The sequence below is a fragment of the Macrobrachium rosenbergii genome, chromosome 55, assembly GCF_040412425.1.
Source record: "Macrobrachium rosenbergii isolate ZJJX-2024 chromosome 55, ASM4041242v1, whole genome shotgun sequence".
In the NCBI taxonomy this organism is placed as follows: domain Eukaryota; kingdom Metazoa; phylum Arthropoda; class Malacostraca; order Decapoda; family Palaemonidae; genus Macrobrachium; species Macrobrachium rosenbergii.
Genome location: NC_089795.1, coordinates 29,955,268 through 29,965,267, shown reverse-complemented (window position 1 = coordinate 29,965,267; position 10,000 = coordinate 29,955,268).

The window sequence follows — 10,000 nt, the reverse complement described above, 5'->3', positions numbered from 1 at the left end:
TATATATATATATATATATATATATATAAATATATATATATATATATATATATATATATATATATATATATATATATATATATATATATATATATATATATATATATATATATATATATATATATATATATATATATATATATACACACACACACATTAAACGAGTCCTGGGAATGAGAGAACAGCCTTGTACGTTACCTGGCGGAGAAAAGAATGGAAACTGGCTAGGATTTTCCACTTAATTTTATCGGGAGGTATTCATCTACGTAAAAATATGTGAAAACTATTTCCTCAACTATTGTCTGAAGCAGCAGGATCTTCTATGTTTGCCTTGCAGTCCACCGATGCATCTCAACTTTTGTGATTCTGAAGGTTTTTCTTGTTGAAGACAATTTCTTGCTTGAGAGAGAAATGGCAAGTGGTACGGCATTTCAAATCACAGACTGAGGCGAGAATTATGTTATATAATAATTAGTTCTTTATCACATGTGAGATTATAACAAAAGCTGATTACTTGTCCATCCTTCCAAAAAAAAATGCATTTATTTTGATATATATATATATATATATATATATATATATATATATATATATATATATATATATATATATATATATATATATATATATATAATGATGAGAGAGAGAGGAGAGAGAAATGGGGGAGGGAAAGTGGGAAGTCGGACACATTGTACAATAAAAGCAGTAGATTTACAATGAACAAGGCAGTAAATAGCCTCTTTAGCAATCACCCTACCTTTTCCCCTAAAAGGTTGACTTTTGCCTTCCAGACCTTTTTCGAAAAAATGAAAAAAACTTCTTTACTTGATGCGTCTTGTTTTAAACATTCCATAAAGGCTTTTCAGAGGAATTCGGAGTTCAATAAGGCGTAAAGATAAAAGAAAAAAAGAAAAAAACCACCCTGTCCTAAAGCTGTACAGACCTCTCTCTCTCTCTCTCTCTCTCTCTCCTACACATATCACACGTACTTGTATCAGTACGCACATACTGGACACCATCACCTTTACACACGCATATACATATACACACGCACGCACGAACACATACATGTATACATATATATATATATATATATATATATATATATATATATATATATATATATATATATATATATATATATATATATATATATATATATATATATATATATATATATATATATATATATATATATATATATATATATATGCGTGTTTGTGTGAATGTGTGTTTGTGTGTGTCTACCAGTGTAAAAGTGTATTTAACTTGTCAATTCTCCGAATAGTCCGCTTTAGTATTTCACAAGGTCACATTCCCGAAAAGGAATTTTAATAAGAAGAGAAACTCCGGGGAAATTCCTGACAAATACAAAAAGTTTTCAAGAGGCAACACAACACAAGGCTCGGTTCCCCAAGAAAAAACTTTCTAACTTTTTGTTGGAGGGGACGGGGACAGGATGAGGGGGGGGGGGAATTGAGGGGGGAAGGGGGGAGACTCTCTGCATCTCAATCATTACCCCTCCATCCCATTCCAATAACCTTCCCTTCGACAGCCAACCTCTTTCCTCCCCAACAGTCCTTTATTCTGTTCCAGTCCAACTACCGAGAGCTTTCTTTGCGTCATTTTTACTCTCGCTCCGAAAAATGATTAAAGATCAACTTACATCAGAATGACTTGACTTTTCTTCAAGGGATGCCGGTTGGTCAAATCAGATTATCATGATTAATATCACTACTGGTATAAGAATACTTTGTTGTTATTGATATTAGATCCGTAACGTGTTCGAATATATTTCTAATAACTTATTGAATTCCTCGTATACTGTTTTGTGATTATATTGTTTATATATTTTACGATTATCGTTTATTTACATAAAATATATACTTCTTATTTTTAGAATTTATTAATTTTTTTGTGATTTGTTTATAAAACACAACAGGCAGTGGCGTTTAAATAACTGCCTGCCTTTATTTATTCTTGACTGGGTCTTCGTTCTCAGCCTTGACGTCAAAATTTTTTGTAATAATAATAATAATAATAATAATAATAATAATAATAATAATAATAATAATAATAATAATAATAATAATAATAATAATAAAAAATGATTACTGTGGATAGTATTTGCGAAAAGTGATGTCTTAAAAAGAAAGTGGAACATTGTTTACGTGGATATTAATATATACAATTTGTTTTCCTTGGAAAACTCATATCACGCGTATTTTCTAGGTGATCATGTCATAACACTATTATGAAATGGGGTATCAGCAGAGCACAGTTCATATTATATAATGGAGTTCAGTGTTTATACAACGTCAAACACGGTATTTTATTTTTTCTTCTACTTATCATATTAACCTTTTCCTTTGCCTGATACCTGCTGCTAAAATGTAATTTTAAATTTGGATTCAGGGCAATGCTGTCAAGGGAATTCTTTTTTTTTTACATGCTCTCTCCTGGATAGAATAATGGAAGTAATATTATGCAAATTAGAGTATCATTTACAGAGAAGCGAGAGTGATGACTGTGTAATGGTAAGTATAATTTTGTTAAGTAAGTTACTTGAGGAAATCAACTGGCCTGAACATTATTCTTATTTCCACGGCCACTAATTCGATGGATGACTTTTCTACCCGTTTACAAAGGATAGTGAATAGAGGTTTTCGGTTATTAGCAATGAAATTATTGAAGGGATTGAATAGGTAGATTCATTACATTAGCATTAAAGTGGTAAATGGAAACAAATTGAATGCCTGAATTGTTTATAATATCTCTGGATGGTTTGGAAACTTAATAGTATAAAATAATGTTCATGAAATATTTTGACTTAGACCTATAGATATATTCAGTATTTAAAGGTACAATGAATTTGCAGAAATTTATAATGAAGGGCGAAAATAATGAGACTTTGGCTTCTTATACAATATTTTCTTGGATGAACTAGTAATAAGAAAGTTTTCCTGAGTGTGGGAGGAAAGTAAACTGATTATTTTCCAAGGGTTAGTGAACAGGAATAAACTTTTAATGGATCAGTATTTTAGCTGTGATGTTAATCCATAGGGAGAACTAATATACAGTTCCAGAACCAAGCTACTTTGAAAGAGTAGTACGTGATAAAAATTTTAATTTTTTAAAAAATGTCTCTTGCTGTAAAAACACTCATTAGATTTAGTCAACGAAGAAATGCTGTTTTGTGTGGTTCTTTGGCTGTAGATTCCGTAGCTGGTGTTGAATTTTCCTCAATCAAGGTTATTTAAATATATATATATATATATATATATATATATATATATATATATATATATATGTATATATATATATATATATATATATATATATATATATATATATATATATATATACTAATAATATATATATACACATATACATACATACATATATATATATATAATATATATATATATATATATATATATATATATATATATATGTATATATATATATATATATATATATATATATATATATATATATATATATATATATATATATATATATATATAATATATATAATGTAAACGTACTATGTCATACTTAACATAAATGTTAGGTAAAGTCACAATGAAATTCCTGTTACAGAACATAGTATGTTAAAAATTATGTACAGAGCTTATAGCTTTCGTCCATCTGATGTGGACCTGATCACTAAAATTTTAGTGATCAAGTTCACAGAAGATGGACCAAAACTATAAGCTGTACATATATATTTTTAGTATATTATGTTCTGCAACAGGAATTTCATTGTGGACTTTACTAACTACACACACACACCCATATATACTGTATATATATATATATATATATATATATATATATATATATATATATATATATATATATATATATATATATATATATGTATATACAGTATATATTTATATGTGTGTATATATACAATATATATATATATATATATATATATATATATATATATATATATATATATATATATATAATTCAAAATGGCGGAAAGAGGGATGCACCAGCAGCTAAGAAGAAAACGTTTAACTTCCAGCTGCTCCAGAGAAAAGTTGAGGAAATAGTTCCCTTATATTTTTGTCTTGAAAAATGTCTTCCATCCGATAAAATTTATTGGAAAACCCTTGGAAGTTTCTGGACTCTTCTCTCACCCAGGCAAAAAACTGGGTTATTTAGCCATTCCAGAGTTTTTCTTTTAAGGTTAGTAATCTTTTTCTATTTTTTCTTTTTTGAGGAAAAAAATGTTTTTTTTTTACTTTTAATAACTCATTTAAATGAAAATATTAAGTAGTCAAACCCATCTATTTATAATTATTTATAATTTAAAATTATGAATCATGGTCTTTCAAGCGCAGTTATTACTTTAAAAAAATAAGAATGTAAATAAATAAGAATTTAACATCACTATTGACAGTGTTATTAGTGAGTTTTAGTATTTAGTGGTTTATGGTTAGGAATTTCATCAGCAAAAATTGTAAATAACTGGAGCCTTTAATTTGAGAAAATAAGTTCTATAAATTAAATAGGATTAACTTTATTGAGCTTCTTATCACCGAGCAGAGTTGCAAAATAATTTTGAATTCGGAGCATTACTATAAGTTAAACAAAAATTTGAATCACTGTTTACAACAAAATATCGAAGCCAATGAAATTCAGGGTAATTAATCAACGAGAGTATATTTACGCTCCATGTAGTTAGCTAATATATATTGGCATGAATATCGATTACTCAAAAAAATTGTTTGCTACTTGGAATGATAAAATTTAATAATCACATACAAATCGTAAGGCTTGGCATTCGTTCGGGGTAATTTGTAAACTTTAGTTTACAAATTACATGAGCTTAATTGTATTCTTTACTAGTTCGGATGGTTACTTATCTGAGGAATGTGTAACCTTTGGAGAATATTATATGTAAACCCATTTTGTAAAGGGCAACTTTTTTTAGCCATCTCATTTTAGGCAAAAGGGTTTATGGAGATTAATTAATAATAATAATAATAATAATAATAATAATAATAATAATAATAATAATAATAATAATAATAATAATAAAACCATCTATATATAACGAATGCAGCTATGAGCAGCGAAAGTCCAGGAGCATCGAATTTTCATTGGCCGGCTGGCGGAGCCTAATATTCTTACCGTTAAGTTCGTATCATTCAACGTGATGGCTTCTTCGGTTTGCTGATAGGGGAGGTTGGTTGGTTATTATTATAAGCAGCATCAACGCATTCTGCTGAAATTGCGTGGCTTCAAGAGAAATGCAGTCAAAAGTATAGTAAAATTACTTTCACCCTCTGATTATTAAACAAAAAATGTCAGCCATTACTATTCCGTAGCATCTCTCAGCATCATTAGCAACTCAGCATAATACACCTTATTTATTCAAATGACGAAAGTTTTCAAAATAATTAAGTTCTTTTTAAAAAATCACCGAACCTCAATACTCGTACCAAAAAAAAGGATAATCTATTTCTCTCTCTCTCTCTCTCTCTCTCTCCAATATACCAACCCCTCCACACCCCCATAAAAATAATGATAAAAAGATGCCCTGTTCTAAGGGCAATTACTCTATGGCCATCAGCTGCTGTGCAGGCTACTTCGTCCTGCGGTGCTTCATTCGAGGGCCACAAGAGACGCCCTAAAGCCCAGACCTTCAGGAAGTAGCGCCATTAATGCTTCAATTGGCTCTCTTGAGGGAGGAACTCCAGCCGTAGAGCCTATTAACTTCTTATAAAGGGAACGGGGAGGTTTTTGGTTTTCCTTTTTTTTCCCCTCTCTCTTGGCAACTGGACCTGGAGGTCCTTCATGATTGAAGATCCCGTGCCTTATGAGAAACATAATTTGGTGGCGTAACGTAATTGACCTTTCGCTAATTATTTGTCATTTTGGGATTAAAATCTCATCACAAAATAGAAAGTTGTTCATGCACTACTTACTTTGATCCACCAGAAAAGTCTGCCTCATTACATCTTTACCATCAGTACGGCAAACTCTACAGATTGTGTACTTGAAAAGCGGAAGAATGTAAATAGTTCTGTAAACTGAACAGTTTAAAGAATACTATTTACGAAGGAAAGCAATATGAGGTTATGGTTCACAATTAAAAGAGTTGAATGATGCAATAAGTGATAGATTTGAATGAGGCAAAGGATTCGGAAACGGGGCTATCCAAGGAAGAAAAACAACATGAAACTTCATGAAATTTCCCATAAGAAACAACACTGAGGGATCCGTGAATCCTTAGATGGTGAAATCTTGCGAGCATGCATCTAAACAGCTGAGAAACTAACTCACAACTTACGTAGAAAATTAAGGCGGATGGAAGGTAACTCTACGTGAAACGCAATTTGACAGATTTTATTACAGTAACATTACTAGGCAACTGATCTGAAAATATGTTGTTGCTACTAGATAACGCCAGATTGAATATTTAGTTCTTGTCAAAATTGACTAACACCAAGTTTGTTTTACAGAATGGAAATCTAAAGTAAAATAAAGATGTCAAATATATGAACACGTGTGTAAATACATACACGAGAGATATGGGTACCCGCACTTGCGAACATTCATGCAAATCAGTTTAAAGACGAGACTGAAGTAAAACATGTGAAATCATACTTCAGGCTGATTAGAAATGAGTAGGCAACTTTTACTGCGCTCGACAACAAATGTGCACTGTTGACAGGAATTCCTTATTTCTTTTCTAAGATTAATCAACGCATTTCCAAAAAACTGGCATCTCTCTCTCTCTCTCTCTATATATATATATATATATATATATATATATATATATATATATATATATATATATATATATATATATATATATATATATATATATATATATTTATATATGTATATAAATATATACATATATAATATATATATATATATATATATATATATATATATATATATATATATATATATATATATAAATTGATAATAGGAACACGATAGTTAAAATTAGGTTAAGAATATTTATTCATATAATAATAAGAATGTTGAAAATAACTGGCTCATATAGTAAACATGAATGTCTTTCCAAATGGTAAAAAAAAGAATCTGTTTTCGTACTCACCCTTCACCAACAAAGTAAAAATGATGCGCCACATATGCAAACTCACAAACAGCTAAAGGACACACGCACACACAAACCTGTTAAAAAGAAAGACGACTATATTACCACCTGATGAGCCTCATGTAGCGTCTGAGATACCAGACAAAACATATGAGCAACGCCTCACTCCCATTTTATGGCTGTAAAATCTTTGATCACCGTAGTTTAAAACTTATTAGAAATTTGCTGCAGTAGCTCCCATACCGTCTACAGTATCATGATATTTATATATATATATATATATATATATATATATATATATATATATATATATATATATATATATATAGTATATATATATATATATATATTTATATATATATATATATATATATATATATATATATATATATATATATATATATATATATGTGTGTATAACTGAATCACGAAAATATGGAACGTTATGAATATATAAATAAAGATAAAATCCACGAAGGAAACAGAAACCGTTTCCTTCAATGAATTTGATCTTTATATATATATATATATATATATATATATATATATATATATATATATATATATATATATATATATATATATATGTATCCTAAACATGAAATATTTTAAATCATTATCACATTCCACATTTTTACAATGAACAGTTTAAATTACTCTGTGCTTTTACTATTATTCGTGATATAAGAAAAAGCTTTCATAAGATGTGTATAATGATGACTGCGCCACTCGAAGAATATTCGTATGACGTTAAATAAGACCCTCAGGTACTTTTAGCAACATCGCATTTCGGCTATGAAATATAGGCACCTTAAAATACTACATATCTGTAATTAAAAATGAAAATATTTCTTTCAACAAGCAATTTTTATTGTTCATATCATTACCGCCGAAAATACTCCTAACACCGCCCCCCCCAACACATTTCTGCTATAACGCTCTACTTTAGGATTCTGCTACAGGAAATCTAATTTATAAAGGTCACGTTTATGGAATATTTAAAAATTTCTCAAGCGTTCTTGGGAGCCTCTACAGCTGAATCTAGCAACGGTTACAAACGGAGGATCTAATGGAAATAAATTTTTTTCACATAATTTCTTTCCTCACAATGAGGCCTACAGTGTGTGACACTTCTCAGTGATTGCCTTTGAAGAGAAAAGGCAAAGTCTGTATGTTAGGTGTACTTAAGTTAGGATGTTGCTGACTAAATCATATTTCGTGTCTCAGATAACATTACTTTATTTACCCAAATTGTGTGACGTCTGACAAATCAAAACTTCCTTACTTACTAAATAATTTTGTGACGTCTTACAAATCAAAACTTCCTTACTTACTAAATAATTTTGTGATAGCTTACAAATCAAAACTTCCTTACTTACTAAATATTTCTATGTTCTTATATTCCATACCTTCTCATTACTTTCTACCTTTTTATCGCCTCTCCCTTCCCCCAAGAACTCTCCCAACTCTTGCTCTCGCCAGCACAGTCCGTTCTTGACCTTATTCCCAATTTCAAGTTCATCAACATCCATTGTAGAAACTCCTTCTGGTCCTGATGTATCATTCGAGTCACATAAGTGAGTGCGTAATCCCATTTTAGGGCCGTAGGACCTCTGGCCTAAGTGGTTTCATTAAGACTTCTATTGGATCTCTTCAGCATTGAACTTTGGTCGAATAGCCCATTAACTTTTCTAAAGGGGCTCCGTATGGCGAGAGAGAGAGAGAGAGAGAGAGAGAGAGAGAGAGAGAGAGAGAGAGAGAGAGAGAGAGAGAGAGAGAGAGAGAAAGTTATCTGGTAAGAAGCTGAGCTTTAAGCTGTCGTACAAACCAACTCTTTTTGAACTTTCATGACTAATTTATTTACTTTTTTATGTAGTGGAGGGAGGAAATATGTTCATGATTACGGCAAATAAAAAACCCCTTCTTTCTATGTTGAGCATTGGGTAATAATCGACAGAAGATGCGCCACTCTCTCTTTTGTTCTGGACATATTACCTTGTTTCCTCGCTATGAAGGGCCTTTCATTCTTATAATTCTTCCACACCATCGATCTACCCCTTTCTAGAACTGCCTCTCTTCCTGCCTCTTAACACTTTCAAATTATATACACTTCCACCAGCCTATCGCCCTTCACTCTTTCCGTAATCCCCCTCAAGACACCTTTTCATCGAATCAACGCATCTTCATTTTGGTCACTCATTCATATTTTCTAAAGTACCACAAGACTTGTAATCATCTCAACAGATTTAACCTTTCCTTTTCCTTCGTATTCAGCCTCTATAATGATGGTTCAACAGACAAGTGAATCATTATAATTTTTTTATAAAGCACTGGTACAGTCCTTCCTTTACTAATCTTGTGACTTACCTCCTCCTCCCTGAATCTAACATATTCTGCTACATTTAATGCCATATGCCTATAAGAATAAATCGTTTATGTTCTTCTGATGTATGTAATATGTATATATATACATATATATATATATATATATATATATATATATATATATATATATATATATATATATATATATTATATACATATATTTATATACATATATACATACATAATGCATAAATACTATATATATATATATATATATATATATATATATATATATATATATATATATATATATATACATATACATACATCGGAGTGATATAAGCGATTTATTCGTATAGGTATACGGCAAATAAATGTAACACATGATAGTAGATTCAGTGGAGAGATGTCATAAGATTAGTATAGGAAGGGATGCACCAATGTATAAAAAAAGATTAGAATGATTTGCTTGACTGCTGAACCATTATAGAGGCTGAATATATATCCATTTATATATGTGTATATATATACATGTACATATATATAATATATATATATATATATATATATATATATATATAT